The sequence below is a fragment of the Amphiprion ocellaris genome, chromosome 4 (assembly GCF_022539595.1).
Source record: "Amphiprion ocellaris isolate individual 3 ecotype Okinawa chromosome 4, ASM2253959v1, whole genome shotgun sequence".
Taxonomy (NCBI): domain Eukaryota; kingdom Metazoa; phylum Chordata; class Actinopteri; family Pomacentridae; genus Amphiprion; species Amphiprion ocellaris.
Genome location: NC_072769.1, coordinates 36,150,336 through 36,164,260, shown reverse-complemented (window position 1 = coordinate 36,164,260; position 13,925 = coordinate 36,150,336). Strand labels below are relative to the sequence as shown.

The window sequence follows — 13,925 nt, the reverse complement described above, 5'->3', positions numbered from 1 at the left end:
CCCTTGTAGCTCAGCTGGTTGAGCGTGTGACCCACAAGCAGGCGCTATAGTCCTGTGTTTATGGATTCGAGTCTGACCCACGGCAATTTGCTGCATGTCTTTCCCTCACTCCACGTTTCCTGTCTTTCTCCATTTTCAAAACTATAATAACGGCTAAAAAGCGCAAAAAAAGCTTTTTAAAAAAAAAAAAAAAAAAAAAGATAATATGAAGAAAATGCGCACAGAGCCTACAGAGTTCAGGACAGGCTACCTTTACTGAAGGGGAGAATTTTGAAATTATGAGGAGCTCAGAAATTTGATTGAGTCCAGATTCTGTGCTGTGACAAGTTGTTATGTAGCGAGTGGAAGATAGTTGTTGCATCGCAGGCTTCGAAAGGAAATTTCCAGACCTGCTCTGGTTCAGTATAAAGGCTTTGTTTTAACCCTTTAACCCCAAGCAGTTTCTGGGTGGTTTTTGCTCATTTTTCACTGCAATATAAAATCCTACACCTCTGTGGAAACCACACAACCAAGAAGGAGAGAGGATTTTATTTGTGCGCTGTGACAAAGTTATAATGCCATCAACCCCCAAAAAGAAAAGAGCAAAGTTACATTTTTTCAACCTGGTATCAACAACATTTTCTCAGTGCCCACAGGTGTTACCAACACTGAAGAAAACAATGGCTCCACATATTGTTTAACTACTTACATTTTTACTTTATTTCCCTACTTCTCTGCTGCACAGCCTGCAGTTCAGCCAAAACATTTCAGAGTTTTTGTCATGTGACTGTTGGATGCAACTGAGTCACTAATAGCTTCACAGTTGCACCAAGTTGGGCAGAATTTTTGTTAATTTTTTTATTAAATCTGGTTAGAAATGAGACATGTAGAATAAAATGACATTTTCCAAATGAAATTAATAGGGACACATGATTATTGGAAAATTTAAATATTTAAAAATGGTTTAACTTAAATCCCAAAATTTCCTGTGTTTATACAGCTTCTTGCTCTGATAAATGGTGAGATTTGGGTGATGTAAAAAAAAGAAAACATGTACTTTGAATCAGCCGGTGCATTTTGGGATTCAGTGTAAAATGAAATGTGTTTTTATGTTTAGATTTGAGCCAGTTTTCCAGCATGTCACAGATGAGTAGTTTGAGGACCATTGGAAAGTTGAAAATGGGATACATCTTCTGTTTTTAGAGTTTCTTGCTTTGATAAATGATTTAATTTAGCAGATTTTTGAGGGTTTAAGATGCTCTGCACAGCTTTGAATCAGTAGGTACTCGACTAAGCTACGTACATTTGAGGACAAACTGAACAGATGTGCTGCAATTTTCAGTGATGGCACGAAAAGAGGAGATATTTGCCTCGGAGCCCGTTTATGGAGTATGAATATTTACAAAGGTAGAGAGCAAAAGAAACATTTTATTACATATTTTCATCATAACATATTGCATAAACTAGCCGGCAGCCAAATCAGCGTTACAGCAGAATTATGGCGTAGCCGCTGATTAAACAGGTCAAGTGTCATTACGACACATGCTTACTTACACCAGACACACCTGCAGCGATACCACCTGGTGCAGCAGCAGCATACTGATACCGACACAGCCTGTGCTGAGGGAAATAGCAGGGAAAGAGGAGGTGAAGTGTCTCTTTGTCCACCGGCTTTTTAAGGACACGCTGCATGCCAAATGAATCACAGCGAATCAGCCATGCTTTGCTGGCTGGAACGCAGCACGCACAGCAGCGGTGGTGGTGGCGCCACAACCGAGGACAAGCTAACGGATGACGGTTTCGTTTGAGGTGATGTGGTGGTGGTGGTGCTGGGGAAGTGCTGGGAGGGGACGCAACATCTGTCAGCCCTAAGGCACAATCTCCAAATGGCTGCAAACGCCCAGGAGAAAGAAAGGCTCAGCAACAGAGGAGAAGAGACAAATCCAGACGGACGGGAAGATGGAGACAGAGAGCTGACAGTGTGAGACAGAAGTGGAGTTGTAAAGAAGATGGGATGGGTAAATCTGAGTGAGCTGGGGATGTTCCATCAATATTCCTTTACGTGCCTTCACGGGACATTGCCCACTCTCAGCAGGGGAGTGAACGCTACCCAATCCAGTCAGAAGAAGGGGCCTGAATTCCCCCTTTAAGAAGCACGCTAATGTAAAATGCTCCACGAGAAGCATCTAGCAAATGGCATATGTTGTTCTGTTATTTATTGATGATCACTGTGAAGAATTCATTATTTCTGCAGCTCGAGACAGATCAAGATGTTTAAAGCGGGAGTGCTGCTGGTTAATTATCCAAACTTATCTTGTTTGTCTTGCCTCTGTTCATTCATACGTAATGAATGTGTAGCTCTGTGTTTTCACACGCGGCTCACAAGCCTTCCAACTTATGTACTGCCAAGAGGAGGCTGCTAGCCGAGCCGAGATGGAAACCCAATTACACTGAAAGGCGGAAACTGACATGTTTGTCAGGTCTGGCAGGGGTCTGGGTGAGCTAAAATGTCAGGCAGCATTCAATTAGCAGCGGCCTTAAATGCCTCAGATCAAGAGACGGGAGTTTCTTTTTAATAAGACGGATCAACCAGTTGAGAGCACCTGGTCGATGCGGCATATGAGAGGAGAAGAAGTAATAATTATGAATATGTGTATCAACTCCCTTTGCTTTCATGTCCTGCACTTAGAGCCACGCAGGTCGATGGAGTTTGATAGCGAGCATTCGTCATGAATATTCATGGCGAGAAGCAGCGGCAGTGATTTGATTTGCTACGTGCCATCAATGCAGACAGTTTGCTAAGTTAACACAGTTCCGCATGAATACACAGAGGCTTGTCTCGCACTCAAGGAGTACAATTAACTCATTAGTAATACTGCCAGTCTCTCCTTATGTCTGGTAGAGTTAGCTTTGTAGCTGTTAGCCGTGTTATTCAGCAGTGAGTGATAGGCTATTAAACAACATCAGTGACATGAGAAAACACAGATTTAATGTAAACATTTATGCAAACTGCAGGAGTATTGTGTAAAAAGAGATTAAAAAGAGTCAGATTTTCGCTCCAACCTGAAAGTGCAGCTATACAATGCACAGCTGACTGAAGTAAATAACACTGATTATGTCATTACAGTGTCACCTGTCAGTAGGTAGATGCATGAGGCAGGTGAACAGTCAGTTCTTGACGCTGATCTTACAGGAATGAAGAATGTGCGGTTGGAGGATCTGAGAGAGTTTGACAAACTGTGATGGTAGAAGAGTGTGTGTCCAAAATCCTAGTTTGCTGTTAGTTGCTACCAAAAATGTCCAAGTAACGAGAACCAGACAGAGTCATGGGCACCCAAGGATCTTCACTACTTGCAGTTTGTGCTACTGCATCACAAACTGCTTAAAACTTTAAAGTTTCTCTACAGACGTTGATTAGTCTTGCTTTGCGGATCATTCTGTAAAACATAATGGTCTGGCTGGGAAAAATAACTTTCTGGCCTGTTTTTACTCTAAACCAATTAAACCAACTAACATTAAACCAATCCCATTCATTGTAGGTGGAGCTAAGCATAGGCTGGAGCTTTGGTGTTTCCTCAAAATATGAGTTCTTTTGGTGGAACTTGTGCACGCAGGGAGACGAGAACTTTGAATGAATTGGATAATCCATCAAAAAAAAAATTGCATGAATGTCATATTACGTGTTCCAAATCCTCTGCAAACCTTAAAACGTTCAATATTCAGTGTTGCTCAGATGTTGTTGCTGTTTTCTGTAGTAAAGAAAACTGTATCGCATAGATAGCAGAAGGAAGGACAAAATCACCTGAAATAACTGGTGGCTTAAACCTGCATCCTACATAATAATGATAATAATACATTTTATTTGTATAACACTTTTCAAAACACTCAAAGACACTTTACATATAAAATCAGCAAACATTAAAAATAGAGGAGCATCATAAAACAAGTCATAAAATACATCATAAAAATAGGTTCATATTCTGTAATAAAAGCAGTTCTGAACAGGTTGGTCTTGAGGAGTGATTTGAAAGTGGTCAGGTCCACTGATTTACCACATTGAAATCTGGTCAATCAGACAAGTCTAACTCCTCCCAAAAAATTATTTCAAGTTGTGAGTATCAAAGTATTCATGTTTCATTTAATGAAAATAGTCCCTTCATCATTGAATTTCTAAAATGGAACTCTACATCTTTGTCTCCTCTGGAATGTGCAGATCTGTAAAGTCTCTGCCTCTCTCTGGACCCATCGCTTTGAACTTGATGCACCTCGAGCAGACCAGCTCCTGTACAACTCTGCTCAAACATAAAACATAAAACACACGATTTTGAGGCTATGATAAAGACAGAACAGAGCGTCTCAGTCAGCTGTGTAGCTGCAGACAGTCAGTGTCCATGATGACACTGAGAGCTCCAACAATGAACATCAGAACTGGACCTAGTTTGATGAATCACCTTTTTTATTTCCTTCATGTGGATGGCCAGGTGTGTTGTTGTGATGCTCTGAACAGGGTTCTGTTGGGATATCTTGAGGCATTGTTCAATAATGGTTTGAGGAACATGAATGAAGAGTTCCAAGTGTTGACTCCAGATTCCCCAAATCTCAATCTGCTTCTGTGGGATGCTCAGGAAAAACAAATCCCATCCATGCAACTTCCATGACCTGCTGTTGACATTTTGATGCCTGAAACCACAGGACACATTCAGACCTGGTTTAATCAGAGAGGAACCTAGAATCTAGAAAGGATCATCTTTCAACACAAATGTCCTCATAGATATTAGTGCTAAGAATTTTATAGTTTGGGAGAGAAGCAAGAATTTATTTTTCCAAGTTACTCTTGTATATAAAGAAAACATGTTGTTTAAGTGTAGCATCCTTACAGCAGAATGTGAATTAAACTGCATTAAATTTGCACCCCACTTTAGGAACATTACTGAGTTTGACATCAGCAGATGTTATTACAAAGACTTATTAGACACATCAAATGATGATTACAGATCTTAGCTGACCCACATAACGGCAGAAGGACATTATTTATCACTTTCCATTTATCTTTTCATCCAGTTATAAAAAGATTCCAGACTAAAACATGCGCTGTGATGCTGTTGAAGGGCTTATGTGCAACTTTTGTGCAGCATCTAAAATTTGCTTCACATGCCATGTTTGCTCCTGATAGATAATTCATAATTCACACAGTTGTTGGAGATTTTTGTCTCAATGTCATCAATCTGTTTCTTGGGTAAACATTTCTATTGTTTTTATGATGCACTAACAGATTCACTAATTGTGTTGCAAATTTGCAATGATAATAAATAAATTCTCTTCTATTTTCTCATTGGCCTTCAAACTGTATAACTCCCTTTCTGCAGTAGTGACAGCTGAAACACAACTTAAAGCTGGGTTTTTGTCCTATAGTTGTCCATATGTCTGTCAAGCAAATTTGAAGAGAACAAGTAAAAGAAAATGCAAATTAGGTTTGTTTCCATTTAATGCTTTGTAACGACTAAACTCAGCTGCACAGTGTCATCAGAAGGTGGCGCTATGAGCTGCATTAGCTGTAATAAACAGTAGAAGAAGCTTGAAACAGAACCAGTTGTTTGCTAACCACTAAAAAATCTTGAAGAAAAAGAAGAAACAACTACAACTCTGGCCATTTACATAAAGGTCAGGAATTGGTTTCAGTAATTATTCTTTCATGTCAGCCACATTGGTTTTGTCTCATGCTGTTTGGAGACAAAGACAACAAAAGAAACAGTATGGCAGAGCTTATTCAGAAAGGATGCTTTCATTTCATGAGGCACATTAACTCTTAGAAAAAGTCAAAATACACCTCAAATGAGAAGAAATTATTTCCAGTTTTGCTGTTTCTATTTATTTTTTCTCACGTACTATTTAAAATACGTAAAAATATAATAATGGACACACAGCTAATGATATCTAAGATCTAGTCTGTTGGTGCTTCAAGTTCAAGAATCTATCAAGCCTGGATCTGAACACTTCTTTTCTTATCCTATCTTGTCTTGTCTTATCATATCTTAACATTCACTCAGCTGAAGTAAGGCGCTATCACACAATCAGAGGAAAAAAAGTGTACTAAAAAATTACCAAATATTTAAATATACAAAAATCATATGTGCAGATGTGACCTATGAAAACAGTGATAAAACCTGTAGTTGTAAAACTAATTTTCTGCAATAAAATCATTATAAAACAGTAGGTAACTGATGTTGTAAATTGCAGAACATTTACAGACTTGAAATGGTTCAATTGGTATAAATATATGCCTTCCACAGTTAAGTTCTGGTTGTGAGTGCACATTTTCTGAGTTTTTCGGATTTGTGATGTGTTCTGAGGATAATCCAGTCTAACCCGAGGAAACACATTGCTGTTTAGTGTTTTTGAACAACATTTCATCGCCTCTTCGTGACCCTTTACAGGATCAGGCGGCTGTCACTGACGGACGGGTGGATTCTGTCCTCTCTGTGAAACTCGGCTCAGCTTGGGATGAAATCACCGAGGGAAGCATGTTAAACATCTTAAATCTATCTGCATGGCCACACGCTGTGATTTTTTGATGGGTGAAGAGATCCTTTAAGTTTTCTCCGTACATTTCTGGCCTGCAGGGCCGGCGGTGACGACAGAAGGTGTTGAGACCTTTACCCGGTCCAGCACATGTTTACCGCTGACATTTATCAACCTCTTGTGAATACTTGACTCTCTCCTGGCTCTGGCTGCTCCCTTTTCGCTGCCCTTTGGCTTCAATTATGAGACTCGGTTCCTCTGGCTTAAGCACAACCTGAAGCTAACTTTTGCTGCGCTAAATACGGCTCCGAAATAATCCACGGTTGCTTCTGTGGCTCGGGGGAAGAGTTTTCTACAAAATAACCCAGAGAATGGCACCCCCTTCACATGCCTTCATCACACAGAGAACTGATACAGAAGTTGCTTTTTCCCTTTATTCCGTGTTTTTTTTTTTCAGCTGTTTTTCTTTAAGAAACATTTCCACCTTGAAATGTTTGAATCAGGGGCTACAAACGCTTCAATCACTGTTAGTCGGTACAACAAAAAGTGAGAGGACATATTTCTGAAGGAGCTCAAAAGCTGCTGAAGACACACTTCTCTGATAAAAAGATAAATATAAACCAGCCTTCACCCCCTCGATGAATGGCTTTAAATACAAGATATTTGCAGGCTCCTGGGTTCAGAACCTCAGGTGGATCATTCATGTAGTTTCTCTGCAATCAAAACAAGCAAGAAAGCGTTTTATTAAGTTGCACTAAATCACCCCAACCAGCTGAAAATTGACTCGCTCCAGGGAAAATAAATCTCCGGCTCTTTCTTTTGTTCCCTTTTTTCAGTCTGAACTTGCTTAAAGTCGGAAAGCAACTAATTTATTGCATGAAATTAAGCACAGATTTATGGAGAGGAGTCATCATCCAAGTACTGCGTGATGTACGAGATTGAAAATATGAAGCTAATTTCATTAATATTCTCTTTCAGTATTTGTGCTGTCGCGGAGGAAAAACACTCAAATATTCCTCACACATATCTTAAATGTGCTGCAGCCGACACATATGCGCTTCATTAACCTTTGTCATTTTCAACCTTTTTGGCCTCGTAATTTACAGCCTCCGATATACACACACACACACACACACACACACACACACAGTTAAACCATATTCTGTTTCTCTAAGTGTGCAAATGTGGATTCTGTCGTTATCTATGGGAAAGTTTTATGGTCAGGCAAGTTCCTAAAAGTGGCGACCAGAGAGGTCAGTGCTCTAAAGGACAGCATCTTTCTTTTTTTTTTTTCACCAAAGGTTATTCTTTAAATTATCTTTTTGGGTTCATTAGAATGACATTACTAATGAGCCAAGGAGAACAACATAGTATAAATATAGAACTGCAAAAGCCTAATATGAAAACAGATTTATGGCTTTCTGCGATGATGTTACAGAAATACTGTGACTTCTTTACATATAAATAGTTGTTGAACAGCATTTCTTTGACAAAAATCTGAATCTCAAACCTGAATTCAGTGTCCATTTACAAGCCGCAGGTGTATAAGTGGCATTTTTTGTCTTTGTCAGTTGAGAATCCAAGAAAAAGAATTTAATTAAGTGTTGGGATTATGTCCCATGAATTACTATTTAGAGTGTATATTGTCAAAATAATGTTCGGGCTCAGCAAAAGAAAAAAGAAAACCCACAGTTTGTATCAGTCTTTTTAGGTGATAACAACTTTGAAAAATGTATGTAAGTGGTTCCAGCTCGGATTTCCACATTATTTAAAATGATCTTTAAAAGTGTTATACTCTTAATTACCATAGTTATGAACACAAGTTGGCAAATGTAAATACTTTTCTCCAGTGTTAATTAGACAAGAGAGGGGAAGAAATGAATTTTGAAGCCAATTTCATTGTTATTTCAACTTGAGTTTAGTTTTAAATCAACAAAAATTGGACTTTAAATTACACAAGTTATTAGTTGATAGTATTACCAACATTATTAGGTCACTTCAAAGCACCAAAACAGTGTTTGCAATCTAAATTTATCAGTTTCAATTAATTAGATTTTTTGTTTTGTAACAATGCACTTAAGGGGTTGGAGTAGAGCCTTGGAATATGTATTCAAATTTACACTCTAAAACTCAACAAAAGGCTCAACAGAAAAATAAAGAATGCAACTGGGTGGATTAATCTTATTGAGTAACTGTAACTGATGAAATGATGTTCAGCTAACGAACTACACTGAGTGAGAAGAATCTTTTCCTGCAATCTAAGGTACTTTTCATGTCCACTTATTTAGTAGCTGATAGCGTAGACACATTAGTTACTCATTAAAATTAGGTCATTCCCACTAGTTTTCCCAAAACGTCCTTTTAAATAACAATTTTCCAGAATTTTGAGTTTAAATTACACAGTTGTTAAGTTGATGCAAAAGCTAAAATATTGTCACTTCAAACCATTAAATTGTTTGTAACTTAAATTGAATTAAATTCAGTTAATTTAAATTGTGTCTATGCATTTAAATGATGGGAATCTGGCCCTTGAAACAATGTTTTTTTGAGTTTACGCTAAAAATATTGTTTGGGCTCAAGAAAAAAGTAACCAACACAACAGTTTGTATCTATCATTTTGAGTTATGACAATGAAAAACGTTATTTTCAACAAACTACATTGAGTTCGGAGAATGACCTCTTCCTCTATAATCAAAGATATAACTGTTTCAAACTGTCCAGGCAGGGGATTTGAAGTCCTAAACTCAAACTGAAGAATAATGTTATTATCAAGCTGATTTTATTGACTTTAAATTAATATTAATCACCTGACGCTGAATGACTTTTTAGAGTGTATAGGCAGGAAATTTTGTTGTAAAAGCTGCTTCCTGTTGCTGGAAAATGGTTTACAATGAAAGCAAACAGCCCGAGTTGCTGTAAAACCCAACCAATCAGCTAAGAATGGCTAATAAGCGCAGTGGATGTATCGTAGGTTTGCCTCTGAACCACGTCAGCCTTAGTTTTTATTAAAAATATCGACCAGCTGAGCTCCTGTTAAAATGAGCTGCTGAGAACGAGCGTCTCTGAGATCTGACCGGAGTCAGTCATTCAGCACGATGCACGATGTGACATTTCTCCATCTGTCCAGCTTCCCTTTGCTTTATTTGAAATTTATGAACTGCATTTTTTCCCTCTGATTTCTAGTTTTTTCATTTGTTTTATGAGACGGTGGAATCCTGTATTTGTATTCAGGCCGGTCATGTGTTTGTATTAGCTCGCTGTGTGGGAGCGGGAGGAGAAACCTGCACAAAATTAATTTATGGGAACTCATGTAAACATCAACATGCACAAGTTTTATTCTGAGCCTGTTTTGCATGCTGGAAAAGCTGCATATGGAGCGACTGAGGGGAGAAACTGGCTGCAGAATGCAAACAAGCCGAAGCCTCCATGTTTTCACACCATCATTTTCTGCAAGTGAATAACGCTGGAATCCTGTCTCTGTTGTGGCATCTGTCTCACAGCCTTATCCATTATTTGCTTATGTTTGAAAAGGTTAAAGAAGTTTTTTTCTCTATATAAAAAAAGGAGCAAACCAAAAACAAAGCCATGCATCACAGCTGGAGTCATTTCCATACTGTATTTTCACATCTCTACGGGGCATGTTGATCTCTGTATTATGATGTGGGAAACATTTCTGTTAGCATGTTAGCGCTGCTGTAATCCCTCATTCTTTCCAAACACAGCAGCCAATTATAAAGTTCTCTGGTCTTCGTGCTGCACTGTAGAAAAAAGCATTTGTTTGGGGTTTCGTTGTTGAGTGCGTTTCATGGGATCAGTCAGTGTGTGGCCCACGTATGTGGCGTTCTATCTGCCTCCAGTGATTGATGAACTGGTTTTAGTGGTTCTGCCCACCGCCGCTGCTGACAAATGACTCATCGGCATGAACGACCAGGAACACTGTGGCGCTCGGTGCCACGCTGGGAGGGATATCGACTGTGAGAGCAGCGAGTATTTTTGCTTCTCTCTGCTGACTGACGCCGTAATGTGCACATGCAGGTTGTCATGCTAAAGGCCCAGTCTGAAGCAAGACATGAGCCGAAGAGAATTTACTTAAACGTTCATCGACCTGTTGGGAACGTAGCCCTAGCAACACCTCCAGCACCTGTAGCGGGCTTAAAGCCACAATTTCACATAAAAAACTCACAAATAAAGAGTACTTTTTTTGTATAGAAACATATGCTAAAGTAATTTTTCCAAGGTTTAAAACCACTTATTTGTACCCATTATGCACCTTGAAAAACTGTGGTGGTGTGGTCACATGAATTTATTGATTTAGGATGTGTTTTTTTGTTTTGTTTTGGTTTGTTTTTTTTTATGAGGAGAACTCTTCATTCATGCCTTCGTCACTTCCCGCCTTGACTACTGCAATAGCATTCTCTTCGGCTCCACCTCCAAAGTTCTCAATAAACTTCAACTCATTCAAAACTCTGCTGCCCGACTCCTCACCCGAACCTGTTCTCACGACCATATCACCCCCGTCCTGCAGAACCTCCATTGGCTCCCCATTTCACACCGCATCCAGTACAAACTGCTTCTCCTCACCTTCAAGTCCATCCATAATCTTGCCCCCTCTTACCTTACCGATTTGCTCCTCCCCTACACCCCCCCCAGGAATCTCCGCTCCTCCCACACAAACCTCCTTTCCATCCCGCACAGGACCAGCCGGCGACATTGGGGGGACAGAGCCTTCGCCATTGCCGCCCCCACACTCTGGAACTCACTCCCCCATGCCCTCCGTGACTGCACCAACCTCACCACATTTAAATCCCTTTTAAAGACTCACCTTTTTAGATCTGCTTTCCTTAAGTGATTCTGTATTTTATCTTGAACTTGTTTTACTATCTATTGATTTTAATTAACAGTTTTGTTTTATCTTATTGTATTTTATGTACAGCGTCTTTGAGTTTTTGGAAAAGCGCTTTATAAATAAAATTTATTATTATTATTATTATAACTCTGAGCCGGACATGAGCTCCTGTGTGTGACACAGGAACTTTACTTAAACAATAACTTTAATCAAGTGGCAGGCACCTGTAACTGACAGAAAACCATAGTTTCACATCAAAGGATTTTTTAAAAAATAAGACTTTGAAGGGAAACTTTTAAGGAATTATTGGAATTTTCTTCCTGAAGGATTTGCAAATTTTCAGAAATTTGGGGAATTTTCTTGCAGAATTTTGGGATTTTTTTCAGACAAGGAAACAATATTTTTTGGTGCCTGTAAATAAGGACAACAGGAGGGTTAAGATCACTCATTTGTATCTGCCAAGTACTTTGATAAACTGAGCAACAGTGGTCAAATGAACATTTTGTTTTTGTGATTTTGGTGGTTTTTTGGCGATCTCTGAACCAGCCATGGGAGTGACGCAGATGTTACTTAATTTACTTGCTTTCATTTTTGTCATGGGACTGTTGGTTACAGCTGAGTCACCAATGACTTTCCAGTTATTCCACAGAGATCAGAAATTTTAGTTTCTTTACATAATTCAATTTGATCGAATGGTTTATTTCTGGCAAATTTTTAAATGAGACATGTGGAATGAAAGCCATTTTGATGAAATATCAAGATTTTAAGATTGGATTTTGTTCATTTTTCTGACAGAGTATCACAGATGATTGCTTCAAAGACAGTTGAAAATGTGATGATGTTTTTGTTTGTTTTCACGGTTTCTGATACTTAGAAATGACGTAATTTTTGGCAATTTGTAGAGAAAACATCTCTGTTCAACCCAGTTTCAGTGTGCACTCGCTCTATTTAAAATAACCAAGTTTCCTCAAAAAAATCCTGATATTTTCTGACAAATACTGTCTATTACTTAGTTTATGGTTTTTCCTTAGATAATAGAGATAAAAACTGTCTGGTATTTAAACTATTACACACACCATGTTCTTCAGCCTGAGAAGCAAAACAAGTTGTAACTCTTTGCACCACCTGATGCACCACCAACTTATTGCTTTGAGCCGACAGCATCAACTGAAGGCAACCGTATGAAATAGTGTGTTTCGAGAACAGCTTCTCCCCCAGCAACAGTGGAAATTAAACCCTTGAGTGAAAAACAGGGGATGCTGATGTGGCATTTTGTCTATTATGAGCTGAGTGCTAAACATTTACAGTATAGTACAGTCGGTGTGTGTGATATTTAACAGGAAGGAGTATTTTCCACTTATAGTGTGCACACATGCATTCAGTTTCATTCAGCCTCATGCAGTAACGTCCTCTAGAGCACTTCTTTAATGATGAGAGCGCCTCTGTGTGTCGAGCTCTACTGGTTCAATCATATTTGCATCTGATATTATCCTGGGATTTACTTTTTGTGTGTTTTTTCTGTACCAGAGTTTAGGAAAAAAAATAACTAAAAAACTTTTGGACCTCTAAGAAAAGACAAGCTCTGGGGAAATCAGAGCTTTCAAGGCCTGACTGAGCAAAAAGAGAATGAAGAGAGAGACAAACAGCAGAAATGTGAATCAGTTTCACTTCTCCCATTTGCTGCAAGATGTATCACTGATTATATCATCAAGGCTAAGTGATACAAATTATTATTTGAGATATGGGATTATCAGTGAAAAACTGACTGAGGAGGACAAGATTCTAACAAGCTAATCTGCAGCCGCAGTGCTAATAATACGCCTCTGAAATGACAAAAGATGAGGAGAAATTCAGCACAATGAAAGACAAAATGGCCTTTATTTATTCATTTAGACATTTCTGCACTGTATTGCCTGTTTGCCAGATTTTCTGTTTGGTTGTGTGTGCAGGCCATAAAAAATGCAGTTTTTCTCTTTTGTTCATTGTGTTAAAAGCCTTTTTGATTACTAATTTTACTAACAATGAAAAAACAAAAAGGAATCAGCATGTACAACATTTTCGAAGTGTCCTCAGATGTTACCAACACTGGAATAAATGCCACATGCCAGAGATATTTACATTTTTACAGCCTCCACAAACTCAGTTTTTCTCTCTACTCTACTCATCAGCTGTAGAAAGATGTTTCACTGTGCTGAATGTATCTTCCAACAACTTGCTCCTCTATTTACTGTTTTTGATCCATGCTGCTTTTATTTTATTGATCCAATATGTTTTATTTTCATCTCAGTCTCTCTTTTACTCTTCGTTTTGTGTCTTGCCTGTCAGTTTTGTCTCATTTTTGCAGTTTTGTATTTTCTGGGGGCCTGTTTTGTCCTCTTTCTGTCATTTTGTCTCATTTTTTTGTCATTTGTGTTGTGTTGTCTCATTTTTTGTCATTTTGTCTCTCAATTCTGTCATTTTATACCTTGTTTGTGCAGGTTTTTTTTTTGTTTTTCTTCTTTTGTCTCTTTATGTCATTTTGTGTCTCTTCGTCATATTTTGTCCACATATTCTAGGTATTCAGCTATTTACATTTTTTACA

The 13,925-nt window shown here is 38.6% G+C and overlaps 1 protein-coding gene across 9 annotated transcripts in view; it reads left to right on the top strand.

Moving 5' to 3' along the window:
* LOC111562803 (VPS10 domain-containing receptor SorCS1) overlaps positions 1-13,925 on the top strand; it is a 228,199-nt gene that overhangs the window by 138,715 nt on the left and 75,559 nt on the right. The gene's annotated exons all lie outside the window — the stretch shown is intronic.